Consider the following 22,853-nt stretch of genomic DNA (forward strand, 5'->3'; position numbering starts at 1 on the left):
ATTGCCCAAAGTCCTAATCATAATTTAGTTATACCCAGGTACAGACCAGTTTGCAAACATAATCTAATATCTATTTTTGGAATTCATGAACCATATCAAACTGCTACACAGGGATACAAACCAGTTGAAAGTGAAAGGCTGGAAAAAGATACTCCATGCAAACAGTAACCAAAAAAGAGCAGAAGTAGCTATACTAATATTGGACAAAACAGACTTTAAATGCAAAAAGATTACAAGAGATACAGAAAGCCATTATATATTTTAAAAAGGGACCATCCACCAGGAAGATATAATAGTCATAAATATCTATGCACCTAAACAGAGTGCCCTAAAATACATGAGGCAAACTCTGGCAAAACTGAATGGCGAAATAGACATCTCTACAATAGTCATTGCAGACTCAACACACCACTCACTGTATTAATTAGAACAAGTAGGCAGAAGATCTCCCAGGAAACAGAGAACTTGAACAATATGATAAATGAGTTAGACCTAACAGACATATACAGAATGTTGCACCCAAACTCAGTGGTTCTTCTAAGTGCCCATGGTTCTTTCTCCAGGATAGATCATATGTTAGGGCACAATGTAGCTCTCAATAAACATAAAAAGACTGAAATTATACAAAGAACCTTCTCAGATCATAATGGAATGAAACTGGAAGTCAATAATAGACAGGAAAGGGGTAAATTTGCAAATGTGTAGAGGCTAAACAGCACACTCCTAAATAATCAGTGGGTCAAAGAAAAAATTGCAAGTGAAATCAGTAAATACATTGAGACAAATGAAAACAAGAACACAATTTGCCAAATTATGGAACACAGCAAAGGCAGCTGTGAAGGGGAAATTTATCACCTTAAATGGGTATATTAAAAAAGAAGAAAGAGCTAAAATCAAAGATCAAACTGAACTGGAGGAACTAGAAAAAGAAAAGCAAACCAATCTGAAAGCAAGCAGAAGGAAAGAAATAATAAAGATGAGAGCAGAAATAAATGAAATTGAAAACAAAAAACAATAGAGAAAATCAACAAAACCAAAAGCTGTTCTTTGAAAAGATCAATAAAATTGGCAAACCTCTAGCTAGATTAACAAAGAAAAAAAAAGAGAGAACATGCAAATAAATATGATCAGAAATGAAAGGAGGGAAGTTACAACTGACCCCACAGAAATAAAAAGGGTCACAAAAGGATATTGTGAGAAACTGTATGCCAACAAAGTAGACAACCTAGATGAAATGGACAAATTCCTGGAAATACACAAGCAACCTACATTGACATTACAAGAAATACAAGAACTTAACAGACCAATCACATTTAAAGAGACTGAATACATCATCAAAAATCTCTTAACAAAGAAAAGTCTAGGACCAGATGGCTTCATGGGTGAATTCTACCAAGCATTTCAAAAAGAATTAATACCAATTCTTTTTAAATTCTTCCCAAAACTTAAAGGAAGTTGGGGGGAGAGGAAGGATGTGAGCTGACACCTACATAGGTGAAATCTATGATAAGCTGGAGATAAGTATTTGTACATGAAGGGATAAAATGGGGCATAGGGATACCTTTGGGTGGGGTTTTGCAAGCTTGAGGGGGTCTAGGGATGGGAGGATGGGTCAGATAGCCCAAGAAATTGGGGGGAGGGTGGGGGGAACATTTGAACATAGGAGATTGTCAGGTATGTGGTTGAAACTATAATGTTGAGAAAACTCTTTAGAAAATATAAGAAGGAAAGTTACCTGTTTATGATGCTGGGGGGGTCATTTGACACAGGGCAGGCTTCTAAGGAGTGTGTGCATGCTCATTTTGTCATAGTGGGTTATATCACTGGGTGGAGACCCATACAATGAGAGTCTGGGGAGGACTGATGTTCTCAAACAGAGGGAATTGTAACTCTCAAAAAAACTGGTGGCAGTTGAGCATGTCAAGCCCTCAACATTGTTGCAAGTATCTGTGAATATGGTCCTTCAAGTAATCAAGATTGATTGTCACTGTGGGCCCTGAGGGAAGGGGGAAAGAGGTATTGAGTAGATGGAATTACTGTAACTGTGGGGCAATGGAGGTGTTCCACAAGATCATGCAATGATGGATATAAGACATGTTAAATTACACCAAAAATGTATAAAAGTCTATTGGCTAAAATGTAAACCATAATGTAAAACATAAGACAACTAAAAATTTAGAAAATTGTATAGTCTAAAATATAAACCATAATGTAAACCCAAATGGAACCATGTTTGAAAGTTATGTTTCAATATCTGTACATCAGCTGCAGCAAATATAATATGAATGTGTGAAAAGATCATTGCTGGGGAAGGGTTAAAGTGTTTGATGTTGGATATGTGGGAGTACCATATATTGTATATGTGAATTACTGTGATCCAAAACTTTTGTGAAGACAAACTTAATAATTAGAAGGAAGAAAAAAGAGATGTAGACACTGAGGGAGAAATGAAAGAAATTGCCTTGCCACTGTATATACAAGGCAACACCTATTGCAGTGATGGCAAAACATCAAAAAACAAAGCTTTTTCATTTTTTAATACCCCAATTTATTTTTTCTTTATTTAATTTTTCTAAATTAGTATGTATCCTATATCTAACCTTTAAACCCATCACTATATTCCATTTTACTATTAATGGAACTTGGCAATATATTAGGCTTCATTTTTGAAAAAGTTTTGGACCACAGAGAGGTTCAACTATGGCAGGGGAGGAACACTGGTGTGGGGTGTTATTGATGGGGGGCACATGGTTGGGAGGGAGTTCTCCAGGGTATGCATATAGGGCACATAAAAATGTTTGGGTATTTTCATAGTAGTTACAGTTAAAACTGACAACTGAGGGAGTGCTGAGTTCCTAGCCAGGGGAGCTCTATTGCATTCCCCAATGGAGCAGCAACAATCCCCCAAGTGTAATGGCAAAGACCAATAAAGAAGGATGGTCCAACAATGAGCCCTTGATACTGAGGTATGAGCCTGTGCGCCTGAAATATGAACTAGGTCTAGAGCTGCAGGGTGCCTAAGAGTTACCTCCTAAGAGCTTCTATGTTGCTCAAATGTGGCCACTCTCTAAGACAAACTCAGCATGTAAATGCATTACCTTCCCCACAGCATGGGACATGACTCCCGGGGATGAGCCTCCCTGGTGCCAAGGAATTACTACCAAGCACCAGCTGATGATGCAACTAGAAAAAGACCTTGAATAAAAGCAGAAATCTCAGGCTACATGTAATATCAGAAATTAAAAACTGCTTTATGACTTTGGATAAAAGGGGGAAATGGAAAGGACAAATGAGTTTATATGGCTATGAATCTCCAAAAAAAGAGTTGGAAGGTCATCAGAGGGGTTGCACTTACACATGCCTCAGCAGGGTCCCAGAGACAGGTAAAGTAGCTACAACCCCAGGTACTGGTTCTCCTGAGGGCTACAGAGACCCACAAGTTCTATGGTCTTGGCAGATGGCTCTGGAGTTCAGTGCCATGTCAGTTGGCCCTACTTTGGAGTTTGTGTTCCTGAGTGTGATGGAGTTGGACTCAGATGCGACCTTTCTACACATGCGTCTTCTGTCACTTTTACTGGACCTGTGGTTGGTGCTGGGGTTGGTGTGTACTCAGAAGACCTAAATCTCTGAACTGTCCATGTGACAGCCAGGCCCTGAGCCTCAGAAGATTTGCAACTCCTACCCTCTGGCTTATTGGACTTACCCCGGTCTGCTAACAGGGAGGTGAAGGTCAACCACCACACCAGGGAGCCAAGAGTGCCTACAAGTGCAAGCAGAAGAATTGCATCCATCATCCATGTGGAATCTAAGCCCCCTCTCAATATAGAGGCTGAGTAGACATAACCATTCCAGGGTCCACAGGATGGAGGAATAGAGTATGGATTAGAGTAGACTTACTGATATTCTACTATGGAACTGTTGTGATTAGCAATTGAAGAAATTGCAGCACTGATGTGGAGAAAGTGGCCACGGTAGCTGCTGAGGGTAGGGAGAGGAAAGAAGAGATAAGATGTGGGGGCATTTTCAAGACTTGGAATTGTCCTAGGTGGTATTGCAGGGACAGATGCTGGACATTGTATGTCCTGCCATGGCCCACTGTGTGGACTGGGGGAGAGTGTAAACTACAATGTAAACCATTATCCATGTGAGGCAGTAATGCTCCAAAATGTATTCACAAATGCAGTAAGTGTCGCATGATGATGAAAGAGGTTGTTGATGTGGGAGGAGTGGGGTGAGGAGGATGGGGGGTAAATGGGGACCTCTTATATTTTTTGAATGTAACTTTTTTTTTAATAGAGAAAAAAAATTCTTCCAAAAAGTTAAAGAGCAGGGAAAATTACCCAACATATTTTATGAAGCCCACCGTCATCCTAATACCACTCTAATAAAGCCAGATAAAGACACTAGAAGAAAAGAAAATTACAGGCTAATCTCTCTAATGAACATAGATACAAAAATCCTCAACAAAATACTTGCAAATCAAATCCAAAACCATATCCAATGACTTATACATCATGACCAAGTGGGAATTATTCCTGGTAAGCAAGACTGGTTCAACCTAAGAAAATCAATCTATGTAATATTCCACATTGACAAATTGAAGGAGAAAAAAACCACACATGATCATCTCAGTTGATGCAGAAAAGGAACTTGACAAAATCCAGCATCCTTTCTTAATAAAAACACTTCAAAAGATAGGAATAGAAGGAAAATTCCTCAATATGATAAAAGGCATATATGAAAATTCCATACTCAATAGGGAGAGTTTGAAAACTTTCCCTCTAAGATCCAAAGAAAAGAAGGATACCCACTGTCACAATTGTTATTCACCATTGTACTAGAAGTTTTTGCTAGAACAATTAGACAAGAAAAAAATAATTAAAGGCATCCAAGTAGGAAAAGAGGAAGTAAAACTCTCATTATTTTTATATGACATGATCCTTTACTTAGAAAATTCTGAAATGTCTACAACAAAAAATTTGAGCTAATAAATGAATTCAGCAAAGTGGCAAGATACAAGAACAACACAAAAATATTAGTAATGTTTTTGTACACTAGTACTGAACAATCTGAGGGAGAAATCAGGGAAAATTTTACTTGCAATAGCAACAAAAAGACTCAAATAACTAGAACTCAATTTAACCAAATCAGTGCAGGACCTATATGCAGAAAATTACAAAACAATGCTAAAAGGAATCAGTGAAGACCTAAACAAATGGAAAAACACTCTGTGTTCATGAATTGGAAAACTAAATATCATAAAGATGTCAATCCTACCCAAACTGATATATAGAGTCAATTCAATACCAATCAAAATTCCAACACACTACTTTACAGAAATAGAAAAGATGATTACCAAATTCATTTGGAAGGAAAGGTGTGCCCAAATAGTCAGAAGCGTTCTAAAAAAGAAGAGCAACATGGAAGAAATTTCACTGCCTGACCATGAAACATGTTACAAAGTTATGGTGGTCAAAGAGCATGTTACTGACATAAAGATAGACACATCAAACAGTGGAATAGAATTGAGAGCCCAAAAATAAACCCTCACCTCTACAGTCAACTGGTTTTTGACAAACCTACCAAGTCCATGTTAACAGGACAAAACAGTCTCTTCAACAAATGGTACTGGGAGAACTGGATATCTAAAACCAAAAGAATGAAAGAGGACCCTATCTCACACTCTACAAGAATTAACTCAAAACAGATGGAAGACCTAGATATAAAGGCCAGGACCATAAAACTACTAGAAGAAAATGTAGGAAACTATGTTAAAGATCTTGTCATACGTGGTAGTTTCTTGGACCTTACACCCAAAGTACATACCACAAAAGAAAAAACAGATAAATGGGACCTCCTCAAAATTAAACACTTTTGCACCTCACTGGACTTTGTCAAAAGGTGAAAAGGGAGCCAACTCAATGGGAGAAGTTATTTGGAAATCACATGTCCAATAAGGGTTTAATATCCAGGATATATAAAGAGATGTTAAAACTCGAAAATAAAAAGACAGACAACCCAATTAAAAAATGGGCAAAAGAGTTGAATAGAGACATTTATCCAAAGAAGAAATACAAATGACAAAAAATATATGAAAAAATACTCAACATCTCTAGCAATTAGGGAAATGCAAATCAAAAGTACAATGAGATATCATCTCACAACTGTCAAAATGGCCACTGATAAAAAGACAGAAAACTACAAATGTTGAAGAGGATGTAGAGAGATAGGAAAACTTATTCACTCTTGGTGGGAATGTAAAATGGTACAGCCACTGTAGAGGCTGTTTAGCAGTTCCTAAAGAAGTTGAATATAGATATGCCATGTGACCATGCAATACCACTACTGGGTATATACCTGAAGAACTGATAGCAGTGACAAGAACAGTCATCTGCACACCGATATTCATAGCAAGGTTATTCACAATTGCTGAAAGATGGTAACAACCCTGATGTCCATTAACTGATGAATGGTGAAACAAACTGTGGTGTGTTCACATGATGAAATATTATGCTGCTCTAAGAAGAAATGAGGTTGTAAAGCATACAACAACATGGATGAACTTGGAGGATGTTCTGCTGAGTGATGCAAGCCAGACACAAAAGGACAAATACTATGTGGTTGCGCTACTGTGAACTAAATATATTGTGTAGCATAGTCTATGATTCCATTTATATAAAATGTAAATATAAATCAATTTATAAAGATGAAATTAGATTAGTGGTTATGTAGGACTGGGGAAGGCATACTAAGGGGTGTGGAATTTTCTTTTTGGAGTAATGAAATGGTTCTAAAATTTTTGTGGTGACGAATGCACAACATTGTGATTATATTAAAAGCCATTGATTATATACTTTGGATACATCATATCTTATGTGAATATATCTCAATAAAACTACTTAATAAAGAAATAATTGTGCAAGAATAGCCAGAAATAGAAGCTATGTACAGCAGGGGAAAGAGAGAGATTGAGAGGTGCAGAATTTTCTTGTTTATTTTTTTGTCTATTTTTTGTTCATTATTATTACTGAAATAATGAAAACGTTCTAATAATGATTGAAGTGATAAATGCACAACTGTGTGATTATACCAAATACCATTGATTGTACCCTTTGGATGACTGTATGTTTTATTAATAAGTACCCATAAAATTGATTTATTAAAAAAAAAAACTCTATATGCTGACAATGGTCAAATTTTTGCCTCAAGCTTGTCCTCTATCATGAACCATATTCAGGCATTCATTCAAGAAATACTGGGTCAATGTAATAGATATTCCACAGTGTAAAAGATCAGGATTCAGGCCTTTATGTTTGACACCTCCACTTAATAAGCATCTCAAAATTAAAATGTCCAACACTGAGCTTTTGAGCGTGTCTACTCCCCCAAGTTCCCCTATTTAACTGACTGGAAATGCATTCTTTCAGTTTGCTGAAGCAAATATTCTGTTTTTACCCTTGACTTCTATTTTCCTCCTACCTCACATTGAATCTAACCAGGTTTGAGGTTTTTCAGTCTTAACTTGTGAATATGTCCAACATCAAATTGCTCCTAAATACCTCTACAACTACCTCCTCAGAACAAACTACCATAATCACTTGCCTGGTCTATGATAGCAGCCTCCTTACTTGTCCAACTAATTGCGTCTTTCCTCCCTATAGTCTGTTCTCCACATAGCATTCAACATGATTTTCCTAAAGCATTAAATTAGATCATGCTCTTCTTCCCTGCTAAAAATCTTCCAGTGGCCTCCCACCCTTTACAGAATAGCCTCCAAAGCCCTGATGTATTATGACTCTCTGGATCTAACTATGCTTCATATTGTTCTGCTGTACCACCACCTCCCACTTTTAACCTTGTCTCTCCTTCACTCTCAGGCTAACGCACTGCACTCCAGAAAACCTGGCTTCCTTGCAGTTCTTCAAATATGACAAACAACTACTTGCTCAGGGCCTTGACACTTACTATTGCCGTTGTCTAGAATGCACTTCCCTCACAAAGCAACATGGCTTTCTCAAGCATGTCCTTACATCATCTCTGCATCAGATGAGTAATAATAACAGTAATAATAATAATAAAGACAACAAGAATAGTACATAATTTACATTTGGTTTCCTTAGCTGACAAAGCAAATATGATGCGATGGATCCACTTAAAAATGGGAATTTATTAGCTCATGGCTTGAGGGTTAGGAAAAAACCCAAACCAAGGTTTCCTTAAGGCCATGCTTTCTTCCCAAAGACTGGTATTCTGGGGCTGGCTGCTGGAAATCCTTGGTCCTTAACTTGTCACATGGCAGGGGACACAGCAGCGTCTCTTTGTATCTCCCTTCTCTTCCAGATTCTGTTGATACTCTGCTTCCAATTGCTCCCTCTGTGGCCTTCTCTCTATATATCTGACTCCAGTAATAGGATTTTTTTTAAGGTTTTTTTTTCTTCCCCACCCCCACCCCCATTGTCTGCTCTGTGTGTCCATTTGCTATGTGTTCTTCTGTGCCTGCTTCCATTCTTGTCAGCAGCACCAGGAATCTGTGTCTCTTTTCGCTTTTTGTTGCATCATCTTGCTCCGTCAGCTCTCCATGTATGTGGTGCCACTCCTGGACAGGCTGCGCTTTTTTCGCTCAGGGCAGCTCTATTTGCGGGGTGAACTCCATGTGCGTGGGACTCCCCTAGGACACCCCTGTGTGGCATGGCACTCTTTGCACACATCAGCACTGCTCATGGCCCAGCTCGCTCCCCACATGGGTCAGGAGGCCCTGGGTTTGAACCCTGGGCCTCCCATATGGTAGGTGGATGCTCTATCAGTTGAGCCAAATCTGCTTCCCCCATAGGATTAAGATCCATTCGGAATGGGCTGGGCCACGCCTTAACTGAAGTAGCCTCATCAGAAGGTCCTGCTTAGGATGGGTTCACACCCACAGGATTGGATTAGGTTTAAGAGCGTGTTTTTCTAGCTTACATTCAGCTTCAAACCACCATACTCTACACTCTACTCCCCAAAAAGACATGTTCTTTCTATGTGCAGAATATATTCATTCCATCCCAACATCCAAAAGCCTTAAGTCATTTCAGTAAGAATGCTAAATACCAAGTCTCATCAAAGCTGGTTATGGGTGTGATCTGTCCTGGGGCACAATTTTCCTCTCTCTGTAGATCTGTACAATCTAGAGAACAAGTTATTTGCTTCCAATATACAATGGACATTCTCATTCCAGTAGGTAATATTGTAAAGAAGAGAGTGGTCATGAGTCCCAAACAATTCTAAAACCCAACAGAACAAACTCCATTAGATTTCAAGTCTCAAGAGCCAGCTATTAAATGATGTTTTGTCCTCCAGGCCCAATGGAACTGAGGCCCCAACCCCTTCCAAGTGCTTGTGCAGTGGCCATGCTCTCTCCAAACACTGGGATAAAGGCTCCACTTTTTCCAGGTATCAGGATAGTGGCTAGACTCTCTACAAGCCCCAGGGCACAAGCCCCGCCATGTCTGAGCACTGAGGTAGCAGCATTCTTCCTGAACAACAGGACAAAAGGCCTACCCCTCCAAGTGCAAAGGTGGACCTGCCCTTCCCACATAAATTAGTGATCCTCTTTCTTGGCCAGAGGAGATCTCTTTGATCCATATTTCAGCTTCCATGGTTCTACCCTTAAAGTCATTCTTCCTTCAGTTTGTCCCTTCTCTGTCCCTTTTAATCCATGCTGACAGTGGTTCCAGTCATACAAATTTCACAAAAAAAATTGTCAGCTTTACATGTAGTTCACAGGGTTCCAATCCATTACACAAAAGGATTTTCCATAGATCCTTCCCGCACAACTGCATTTCCAATCCTGACTTCCCCTGAAATAGGGTTTCAGAGCGTACTGTCTGGATAGCCTCAGAATTTTCCAAATCATCAATTTCTGTTTTTTGTTGTTGTTGTTTCTTTTTTTTTGGGGGGGGGGGGGGGGCGCAGGCATTCAGTTATCAGCTTATCTCTTTCCTCTCGCATTTCACAGCAAGAAGAAACCAGACTGTACTTTCCACATTTAGCTTGAAAATCTCCTAGGCTATATATCCAAGATTTTATTTATAGGTTCTGTCTTCCATCCAACATCAGAACTCAATTTCCCTTATCTTATTCTGCTTTTATATTTTCTGGCCTATTGTATATCTGTTTGCTTCGTTGTTTCATGCCAATGCCTTTCTTAAGAATGTAATCTCCTTAAGGGCTGAGACTTTATCTGTTTTGTACTTGGTTCCTTCCCCAGCATCTAAAAGAGGTAACTGCAACATGATCAACACACAAAATATCTAGGTAAATTTTATATTATATATTCATGTGCTTTCATTTATTATTTTTAATATTTTTACTATTTGCATCTATTACTGTATTATTTTTAAAACATTCAATAAGAGAAGGAAAATGACCATGTAAGGCTCTATTAGAAGCTGGAGACTTTCCACTGTTAGATGGCTATTATCAATTTTCCTTATGCTATTTGTCTAGTGTTGTTTTCCTCCAACTGCCGGGACAGTCCAACCTTAGTAGCACTCATCAAATACCATACTGTAGATTTTCCTTTTGGCATTTCTCTCCCAAGATTAAGGTTGTGCATTTAGAGGGGTCTTCTGGAGTAAAAGTCTTGACCTATTTTCTGATACAATTGGCTGATTCAAATTGCAGAAGAAAAGAAGAGATCCAGGGAGGAACTCATGACACTGCTTGGGAGCAATTATTATAGGGCTCTAAAGTCACAATATATAGGGTCAATATTACAATAAGACATGAATATGATATTTGCTTTCAATATATATTCTGAGATGATTTATATAGTTATTTTAAATTCTAAAATATTAGTGCTGCACATTTAGTATGGCTACTAATCACAGAGGGAAAGAGCTCTGACAAGTAAATGGCACAATTTTCGTCTACATCAAACCTTTTAGTACTTAAAACTATTTTAGTACTAACTCCAGTTCTACATTTGTACATGTCATACAAATCTGATGATTTTCTGAGTAACGGTACTAACAGATGATCCTTAGGAGGTATGTGAATGTTTTGCTATTAATAGTAATGGGCCCTATACCTTTATTCTCATAATAATGGGGGGAAAATATTAAGGGGGTCCCTAATTGAGTCTAATTCCCTTAAAGTCTGATAGGCATCAATATTCTAAATCTGACCCCTCTGGAAATAGCATTAAATATCCAGGCAAAAAGCAATGCTTACAACTGAGAGTGAAGAAATAAAGAAAATCTGATTGAAATATCAGAACTCTCAGGTGGCCGATTCTTTTGTCCATAGCCCAAAAGAACTAAATTGAAAAACCATTAACATACTCTTCTTTTTCTCTCTCTCTTCTCTCTCTCTCTTTCATTCTCTCTTTCCCTCCCCCATCACCACACCAAACACACAAATGCATATATGCTTGCTTTCTTTTTTATCACCCCCCAAGATGGCTCCCTTGTCTGTTTGCTCATTATCTGCTAATTGCTTTTTTGCTAGTTGCCTGCTATTTTCTTCTTACTGTGTGCTCTTTGTCTGCTCATTGTCCATCTGTTTATTCTTTACAGGAGGTACCAGGAACTGTATTTGGAACCTCCCATGTGGGAGGTGGGTGCCCAACTGCTTGAGCCACATAAGCTCCCTGCTTGATTTTTGTTTTTGTTTGCTGTCTGCTCATTATCTACTCATTGTCTTGCTCATTGCCTGCTCATTGTTTTTGTTCAACATCTGCTCAACATCTACTCATTGTTTGTATTCTTTAGGAGGTACCAGGAACCAAACCTGGGATCTCCCACTTGGGAGTTGGACATCCAATTGCTGAAGCCATATCTGCTCCCTATGCTTTCTTTATGTATAAAATGTATGAGCATATAAGTAACTTCTTGAGAAGTTTCATTGTTTTCACACAAAGACCTACTGAGGAGGGAAAAAAATCACTAATATCAAAATCCCATCACTATTAATTGAAATATACATCAACTAAGTTAACCATTCAAACCATAAAACAAGATAGTTCCAAGCAAGTTATTATAAAGAAAGCTAAAGTGGGAAGTCACAAGCAGGAAGGATAGAAAAAGCATTTCCAAAATTCACTGAAATGAAGTTTCAAAAAAACAACAAGTGGCCACTAAATAATCTAGCAGCTGCACACCTATAAACCATTTTCATGTAAATTATGAATAAAAAAATCAAGTCAAATATAGTGACAAACACTTAAGCTAGAGTTGGAGTCACTAATCAAAGCCTTGCCTTCACCTGTGCTCAGTGGGAAATGAACTTTATTTCTTTATTGGCCTTTACTTTCAAGCTATGGAAATATGATTAACCAAGAAGAAGTGCAATTAACCAAGAAAAGCCATCAAACAATAAGTTATTCAGGAAAATGCCATGCCAATGTGTTTCATTCTTGGCTCCCTCTATAGCAGATGAGTTTCTTTCATTTTTATTAAGAAGAAGGGTATGCAATGTTCTACTTCCCTTCTTTCCACATCCCTGCCTCTTTCCATGCGTCTCTGAAACCTCCCCAATTTCTTTGCTGATCTTTCTCCCTCCAACAAGCAAATATATATGGATAAAACTCAAGTATCTAACTTTGGTCCTTTTTCCCCCTACTCTGTTCTTTCCTATGGCAAATATTACCACTCCAATCATTTCATTGTTCATCTCTAAAAGTTAATTCCAAATCTGCATGTCCTTCCATTAGGAGTTGCTTTCACAAGAACACACAAATATGTGCTAGGTACCTCAAACTTAATATGTTGAAAACTTAATTCATTTTTCAAAAATCCCATTGCTCTCCAGTCTTCCATATCTCAGTAAAGGCCTCTACTGTCCTCTAGATTCTTCAAGGCCAAAATCAGAGTTTTGTCTTCTACTTATACTGCCCTCACCCTAAATTAGTCACCAAAGACAGTTAATCTTACTCTAAAATTCTGCTTAATCATCAACTGCCTGTTTCAATTAAGCTTTCATTACCTCTCAAAAGAATATAAAGATCTTTACAATGGTCTAAATATTATCCCACCACATGAGGATTTGAGGCTGAAGAACAATCTGTGTGATGAGCTAAGGATTCTGCATGGTGGGTAGTCTTATAGGATAGGGACAAGTCAAAGTCTTTGGGAAAAAAGGAAGACCCTAAAGCCTGAAAAATGGAGGATAGACAATTGAAAGGCAAGATGCAGGAATTAATCATTTAAATTTGGGTTGAGCAGGTATGGAGTGAGCACAGGAGTCCTAAGTAAGTGCACTGAACAGTCTTGGGACACCTGTGATCTCCTTTGGACAGTCAGCCAGTGAACTGACATAAAGGACAGAGGAAGGATGCTACTATGTACGCTCACCATCCTTGTATCCCATCTTCATACTCTGTCAGCATCATGTTCTCAAAACTCATCTGTGATCATGTCACATGTCAGAGATCGTATCATGTCCCCCACCAAACACATGGTCAAGTCTTAATCTGCATTCCTGGGGGTCTGAACCCAATTGTACATAGAACTTTTGAAGATGTTATTTTAGTTAATGCATGGACTCATTTAAGAATAGGACCCTCAAAGATCCTATTTAGATGAGACAAAATTGAATCAGGATAGATCTTAATCCATAGGACTGAAGTTCTTTTAAACAAAGGAAATTTGAGTGTAGTCAGTCAGTAAAAGTCAGAAATCAGTGGATATCAGTGGAACAGACACAGGAAGAGAGATTACCTGTGATGGAGGTTTGTCAGGAAACTACAGATTCCAGAAGAAAGCAAGCCCTATGAATTTCTTGATGTTGGACTTCTAGCCTCCAAATCTGTGAGACAATAAAAATTTCTGTTGTTTAAGCCAACCTATTGTGCGGTATTTGTCACAGCTATCTTGGCAAATTTAGACAATACTCCCATGCATGTAGAATAAATCTGAATTACCTCACCTAGAATTCAAAATCCTTCATAAATCCATCTCTATCAGTCTTTCCACTCATCTTCCATCATTGAGAATGGTTACCTGATTATGAAATACCCAGGAAATTTGGAGACAAACAGAAGGGTATTTTCATGTGAACAGTGGGGCTAGATTTTTCATGGTTTCTGGATAACCAACAAAATATCAGAAAGAAGTTTCATGAGATGTGATGTATGGGTATTAAAACACTATCATTAAGTTACTCATTTTTACCTAAAGCATGACTGAGAAATGCCTTAGATAGTCCCATTTCCCAGCCCTTCAGAATATAGGTTTGTTTCCTGTTCATCAGTATGACGTTTCTGCAAAATGGAATGTGTCAGAATCAAAAGCTAGTCTTTAGTCATCCTCTATTTGATTTAAATAATATATTCCACCTAAGAACTCAAACTTACTTCTTAAGCTCCATCACTTTAAAAGTACCAGACAACATCGTTTTCATCAGTAGCATCCATTTTATCTGTTTTCTTGTCATAGTTCCCTGGAGATGTCTCAAATTTCATTTATTAAGACCCTCCAGGTCTTACTGGAATATGTAATAAGGGTATATTTACATCACACTCCCACTGAACAAATCAGTACACCATAAGTAAATTATTCTAAAAACTTTCTCAGAGTCTGGTTCCTTGGCTAAAAACCATGTGTATCACAGTTTTTACAAAAACACATAGCACTTCCTCAATAGAATAGGGTGACTCCATCTGTGTGGTTCTATTCAACTATTGTACAGCATGAGAACACATATTTATGAATCATTTGTCCAACAGACCTTATCGGATCCTTAACACCTGCTGCGTAAAACATATCTTCAGGCATATGATGAAAATATTTCATAACTCATAAGAAACCAAAACAAAGCAGCTCTTTTTAAGTTTGACACAGGAAAAAAAATAAGTTTGTTAAAATGTATTCCTGAGTCAGATGTGAAAAAAGCAAATCCCACTTTCAAAAATGATAGTGGAGAGACCCTAAGAAGACAAAAAGGGATGAGTATAATTGTTAGCCTCAAAGAAACTGCAGTGGTCAGTACTCCAGGATAACCACCTTGTTCAGGCTCTCTTCCTTCTGACAACTGCCTTCCCATTAATTTTTAAGCCCATGCCTCTACTTTTAAGGAAGGCTTGCCTCCTTTGTCTTTTGTCTTTGATCTCACTTCAGTTACTATTTATTTCTAAAATTATTGCAAAGTATACATAATTTTAAAGGGTAGTGCTGATAGCAGAAAATGTCAAAATCACAATCTCACAATATTTTTTGTTATAAGTAGATAGCTGGTATAGGTGATCCAAGTTGCATCTATCCACACCACTGTCTCACAAACTGAGTTGTTTTGATTCATTCACATCTCCTGCTTTTCTCACTATAGCATTACCCACTGAACACTGCAATAGCTAATCATTTCACAGACAGCTATCTGACTGATTTGTAGATATGGCACTAAACAACTGGGTTGCCTGCTATTTTCCCCTGCATTTTCCCCTGCATTGATCAAATAATCCTGAATCACTGTGCAGCAGCCTTCTTTCTCACCTATTGACTTCGTGCTCATTTTCTTCTGTACAGACTCTATTTCATTTCCTCTTTATCTGACTCAGACTCGTTTTCACTTTATCATAGGTAGCAAGTCAATTTCCAGTCACTGGGTTATCAAGAAAGATTATCAGGGTGGACATCTGTCTCCCCCACAAAAAAAGGAAAAAAACACTAAATATATGGGGACATCTCTCTCTTTCTTTCTCTCCACCCCTCTCTATCACACACATACACTCACACAAACACATGCAAACACACACAGAAACACACGCTACTATTGAAACAAATATGTCAGCTGTCACTCTGGGCACCTTCTAGCTATTTCATATTGAATACCGGTGTTCTCCAGGTCAAAAAGTACAAAAAATAGGAACAGAGAAATGTAATAAATATAGTCTTCTGACAACAGAAATTTTATCACCGACAGTGATATGATCACTAAATATACAGAACAAAAGTTTGTTATTTTTCTCAGCAGAAGGGAAACTTAAAAACATTTTATACCTCTTTAGTAAAATACCATTTTTGAAAGAGGAAGAGAAAGGAAAGGATAATTAGCTCTTCCTTGTAATTTGGGATTTTAAGTGGTTTGATAGTGCTAAAACTCCTTGAACGAGTTTACTGCTGATGTTTGAAATGGGATCAAAATGCCATGATACTCCAGTTCTGGAAATTGTAGATGTTTCTATGCAGTACATCACCACTTTGCTACAATGATAAAAGTTTAGTGGTAATTGAAATGAGGGATTACATTGTTATCTCCTGTACTTGCAATTAACATTAATAACTTTATAAAATATCTAGAAGAGGTGGGGCATGCCTGCTTCCCATGTATGAGGTTCTGGGTTCAATCCCCAGTAGCTCCTGAAAACAAAACAAACTAAAACACCAACTCTCATTGAGGTGCAGATGCAGCTCATGGTTGAGCACATGCTTCCCATGTACAATGTCCTGGGTTCAATCCCTGGTATTCCCTAAAAAATAAAAAAATAAAAATCTAGAAGTGGCATTTCACACTTGAAGAATTGAAATTCTTAAGTTTGTGGATGAAGTCATTTTTTTGGAAAGTAAAATATCAAGCAAATGAAGGTATTTTATTGCAGTGATTCTCATCTGGAAGTGATTTTTGTCCCCAGAGAACATTTGACAGTATCTGGAGACTCTTTCACTGCCATGATTTGGGGGACGCTCTGGGTACCTGGTGGGTAGATGTGAGCAATGCTGCTAAATCTTCTACAATGCACAGCCCTGTTTCTAGCAACAAATAATTACGCAGTTCCAAATGTCAATAATGCAAAGATTAAAGTGCCGGGCTGTACTGGGAAAAAAACCAAGGCCCACACTTTGAGCCACAGTAAAATGAGACAGTGTATTCAGGAAAATAAAAGACTATGTTTACAGGAAGATGAGTTCAGAACAACCAGTGGCTACTAAGGAAAATGCAATCTAAGAACTTTAGAGTTGAAAGGAGTCTGAGAGTTTATCCAGTCCAACCTTCCCTGAACAGAACAAGACGGCATGGCACATTAAGAACGTGTGCTGTGGTTTCCCCATAGCTTGCAAACTCCTGGCTGGCAGTGGGGGTGAGTGGCTGGAGGAATTACAGTAGACGGACTTGATTTTTAGTGACAGACACAGTCTTAGGACCCAGCTCCTACCTCCTGGGAGCCATTAAGAACTGTTCTCTGAAATTATCATCTTAATGAGATTAAGATGGTTCAATCTGGACAACAAAGAATAAGAAGAGATACTACTGAAGTCCATTGCACAATTATGGAAAATAGGGTGAATGTAGATTTATTCATCAAATGTTACCGTCTAAGAATTAAGAAAAACACATGGAACTTGATAGTGATAAGTTTAGGGGGGAAATAGCCTACACATCTTTCAATATTTAGCAAATCTGTAAAATTTGTGAATTTTTTTTCTCAAGAGAAAGTTTCGATTTTAAAAATAGTCTCCACTTATTTTATACAAATTTATGGAAGAGAAATTCACTCAGGATCTTAAAGAGAACATAACTGTTTGGGAATCAGGAGGTCAAAGTGGTATTGGCTTTGGCTGTTTTAGCCAAAAAGTAGTCTACTAAAAGGATTCCAGGTGATTTCAGAAATGTTGAAAGGAATGAAGAACCAACCTGAAGACTATCTTCTGGAAACAGATCAAAACCAAGTTTCAAACCTGATTCTTTAAGGGCATGATCTGTTTTATTTTGCCAGAGCTGCTACAACAAATACCATAGCCTGGTTGCCTTAATAAACAAGAATTTGTTGTCTCGCAGTTTTGGAGCCTAGAAATGCAAAACCAGGGTATCAGGAGGCCATGCTTTTTCTGAAGTTCATAGTATTGTGGCGGGTGGGCTTGCCAGCAATCCGTAACTCAACCTCCACCCCCGTCACAGGCCATCTGTCTCCGTCTGTGTCCTCCTCATAACTGTGTCCACATTTCCTCTGCTTACAAGGATTCGAGTTGTATTGGATTAAGACCACCCTGATTCACTCTGCTTTTACTTTAACTAATAGGCGCTTCAAAGCTTCCATCTACAAATGCGTTCATATCCACAGGACTAGGTGTTAGGGCCTGAACATGTCTTTGTGGGTAATGATTCAATCTATAACACTATCTAAATACCAATCTGCTCTGCTGCCCCTTTGACACCAGGATCTTTGCTGCAGTAGCCATGATATCAATAGGTCATGATGAGCCAGATTAGGCTATGGCTTAAAGCAGCAAAATCTGTTTCTCTCTCATACTGCTTGCCTATCACATGGAGCAGGCTGTTCTGCTCTGCATTGTCTCCACTCCAGGACATAGGTTTATAGAAGCCAATATCTGCGATTTTACTGTTCATCGCAGCATAGGAAAAGAATCTGGCAGGGCTCACACCAGTTATTAAACACTCCAAGCCAGAAGTGACATTATCACTTCCACTCACCAGTCATGGGCAATCATGTCCCAGGTTTATCATTTAGGGCTCTTCACAGAAACAGAACCAACACAATGTATATGTGTGTGTGTGTATAATTTATTTTAAGGAATCGGTTCACACAATTTGGGGGGCTGACAAGTTCAAAATTCCTAGCAGAGGCTCACTAGAAACTCATACAGGAGTTGATGCTGGAGTCTTGGGGCAGAATTTCTTCACCTGGAAACCTCAGTTTTTACTTTTAAGACCTTCAGCTGACTGGATGAGCCCCACCCACATTACCGAGGGTATTCTCCTTTACTTAAAAGCAGTCTGTGGTCGATGTTAGTAACATCTATAAATTACCATCACAGCAACATCAAGGCTAGTGTTTGAGCAAATAACAGGAGACCATAGCCAAGCCAAGTTGATATATAAAATTAACCATCACACAGTTGGTGATCTGCCTCTGGACAAAGGGTAGGCTTATACTTCCTGGTGTCCCTGTAGTTAGGTGGAGACATGTGACAGTCCTGTGTGATGGTTAATTTTATGTGTCACATGTCTCCACCTAACTACAGGGACACCAGGAAGTATAAGCCTACCCTTTGTCCAGAGGCAGATCACCAAAAACCATCCTAATCCACTCTGTCCCTAAAATCCCATTCATCCTAAACCATTACTGTCACCACCAAAGTGAGAAAGACAGCGTTCTCAACTCCTTTCTTCTTGTGACATCAACACCTGAGTCAAAGACTGCTTGACAGAGCTCAGATCAAATATTACTCCTGTAGAATTTTCAATTCCAATAAGAAGCCCTAAGACTTGCCTTTTCACAACTCCTAAGGTGGAGACATTCCTAAACAGAAATTCTTTGAACATTTAGATGCTAGATGTCCAAAAAAGGAATAAATTCCCACCCAGGAATCTGACTCTTGAAACATTCACGTTCTCACCACGTATGTCCCTTCAAGCTACCGCTTAAGTGTTATCTTGATAGGTCAGATCAATAAGCCCTAGCCTAGTTTCCTGGATTCCCAATCAAAGGTGCACAGCAATGATATGAGAAAATAAATTGCATTAGGAGAAAGCATTGCCTTTAAGACCATCAAGAAGAATACAGGGAAAGAGTGCCTAGAGTGACTGCGTCAAATTGATACTGGGTCTCCTAAGAGCAGAGCACACGGGAAAGCTCAGAGCAAAGATGAGAAAATTGTAAAAGACCAGTTTATATTTGTGAAAATGATCTCTGCAATAGCCAGAGGCAATCCGCAATTGCACCTTGGTGCTGGTCAGGAATATTGAAAGCTGCCCAGAGGCCGCACTAAATTATACTCTTGACACGCCCAGAAGGAGCCATTCCAGTCATCAATCTAGATGATTTTATCCTTCCCACTGACTCGAGGTTCTTTTTATTCCTTTTCTTTCCTTGACTCTCCACTCTTCCTTTTTGATGGAAAAGAAATGCAAAAAATGAGGAAACGAAAAAGTGAGGTTTAAAAAGTCAATTAGACTAACTCAATAAGCCTATCAGTGAATGGATTCTTTCTTTAAAAGTTTTCATTTAAAGGGCTCATTCTAATTACAGAACTTCGCAAAAGTAATAGAAAATTATATTTTATTATATGAAACTTTCATAAGTACACATATTATAAGTACCTGACATATTATTGTAGTTATCCCTCTTATTCAAGTATGGAATTAATACTGTTTTAAACTTTAGACTTCTTTCCACTGATAGAACTTTTTGTTTTATGTTCTTCAATACATGCATTAGAAAAACCTTACATACTTGGAAAGAGGTCATTTAGATTAGGGAGCTTAAAAAAAGAACTACTCTTTTCCTACCATGCAGGCATATTTTCTTTTCAATTCTAAGCATATGCCTAGTTTTAGTTTTATCCTACATGGATTTACAGTTATTTATTATGATATATGCAGGAGAAACTGGATGTACCAGCAAATCTCCCTTCAGTTTCCTCAGTTACTGGGAGAATTCATGACGGACAGCTGTCAGCTGAAGCACTCTCAGAAAACTGTCCTTAGCCAAAGTGAGCAGGTTGCCAAAATCACACCTCTACCTCCTGGCAGGACTCCACCACTGCATGTTCAATGCAAGGGTTTAAAGATCCAGCCACTTTCTTCAATTCAGGACATGTCTGAAGGGCCATCCCAGGTCCAGAGCTCCTGCAGGGTCTGCTGAGACCTTTGTTACATTACATATTAACTCTTCACTCAGCTCTATCCTGCTTCCTCTGCTTTCCCCTCTCAGAGTATTTTATCTCATGGATGGCCCCTCCTTCTGAATGTCTTCAAAATCTTTTTCCTAGGGAACCTAATGTAAGACAATATAAGTATTTTAACATATTTTTACAAAATTCATGGGGCCAGTTACTTAACTGTTCTATGCTTCAGTTTGCTCATCTAAGAAATGAAGAAAAATAAAAGTGCCTATCTCAAAGAAATATTTCTTATAATGAAAAGAGATAATACATTTAAAGATTTCAGACCAGTTCCTGGCATGTAGTAATAGCACTCAATAAAATATTAGCCATTTTTTGTCATTTTAAATGATTGCTTAAATATCCTCCAGATGAATGAACCACCCTGTACTAAGTAGTCAATATATTTAGATGTTTAGATAAATCTTTATTTTAATATTTATTCACTTATGAACTTTATGCACAATAATTTTTCACATTTGGAATTATTTCCTAAGATAGATTTGCATTAGTAAAACTACAGGTCAAAAGATAAACACATTTAGTAATGAAGTTTATTTTAAAATTTAAAAATCAATAAATTCCCATTATGGAGATTTTTAAACCATGATAGAGTATAAAGGAATAAAAAATAATGCACACATTAAATTTGTATATTTTTCCTGAGATGAAAATTGTAAGAATTTGGATGAAATAAATTTCTATATAGTAAGAGCCCATGATCTTCAGGACATTTGGATAATGATAAATCAAAGCTGGAGAACACTGTGTGTCAAATATTTGACTGTCTGTATTTTTTTTTAAAGAGGTTATATTGTGCACATTTAAACATATATAAATAGAATATTTCTGAAAGTATTCACAAAAAGTAGATAACCACGATTGCCTCCAGGAAGAGGATGTGAGAGCCTGGGAGATATACTTACACTACAGAATCTATTAAATTATCCTTCAAATGTTATAATGTGCTTCAATTGCCAGTTTTTTTAAAATCCAAGCAAAATATTTTTTATATTACGATGCAACCAGAAACAAATGAGAATATCTGCTTCCCTGAATTCTTGCCAGAATTCACTATTCAGAAATTTTCAATATTTGCTGGTTTTAAAGGAAACAATATTTCATTACAATTTTAATTTATCTTTCTTTAATTGATAGTGGAGTTGAACTATTTTGACAAATATGTGTTAGAGAATTTAATTATTTCAGGACAGGACTTCCTGCTATGGTGATGTGAAGGGATCAATGAATCCCCTCCTCAAAAACAATTACGAAACTGGACAAGATTTTCAAAACAACTCTTTCAGGACTCAGAAGTGGCCAAACAATAATGGAAAGATGCTAACTTATGAAGAATTTCTGGAACTCCTGTAAGAAAAGTGAGAGTCTGAGACCTTCCTGCTTAGAACTCCTCCCATTGCTCCACTAGATGGTCTCAAAAGCAGATTTGAGATGACAGAAGAAAAATTCAGCAAACTTGAAGATAAACCAATAGAAATTATCATATCTGAATATCAGAGAGAAAAAGTGTTAAAGAAAAATTAACAGTGCCTCAGAGAATTGTGGGACAGCATCAAGCACACCAACTTATATACAGAGGATGTTCTAGAAGGAGAAGAAAGAAAGAAAATGGCATGTTTTCATTTCCTGGCTACTAAACAAATACCATACAATGCATTAATTTAATCAGTGGAAATTTATTGGCTTAAGATTTTAAGTCCAAAATTGAAGCATCAGCAAGGTAATGCTTTCTTTCCAAAAACTGTAGCATCCTAGAGCTGCCTGCTGGTGATCCTTGGTCATGTCAATGCACACAGAGGCCTTTCCTGGCTTCTCTCTCTGAATTTCACTCTGCCTACAAAGGACTCAAGGAATCTAGATTAATGCCAACCTGGTTCAATGGTACCTCATCATAACTGAAGTAACATCTTGAAGAGATCTTATTTACAATGGGTTCACACCCACCTGAATGAATACCAAGACAAAGAACATATCCAAACCAAGATATACAATTTAATGCACCACAGAACAATAAAAAATGTTCAAAGAAATAATAGCCAAAAACATCCCAAAGTTGATGAAACACATTAATGTACTAAATCAAGAAGCTCAACAAATTCCAAGTATTATAAACTCAAAGAAATCCATGTCTAAGCATATCATAATCTAATTGCTAGAAGTCAAAAATTACACTATTTGTGTTTGCAAAATAATTACATTAAATATTAATGGACTAAACACTCCCATCAAAATGCA

This window comes from Dasypus novemcinctus, chromosome 2 (assembly GCF_030445035.2).
Source record: "Dasypus novemcinctus isolate mDasNov1 chromosome 2, mDasNov1.1.hap2, whole genome shotgun sequence".
NCBI classification, from domain to species: Eukaryota; Metazoa; Chordata; class Mammalia; order Cingulata; family Dasypodidae; genus Dasypus; species Dasypus novemcinctus.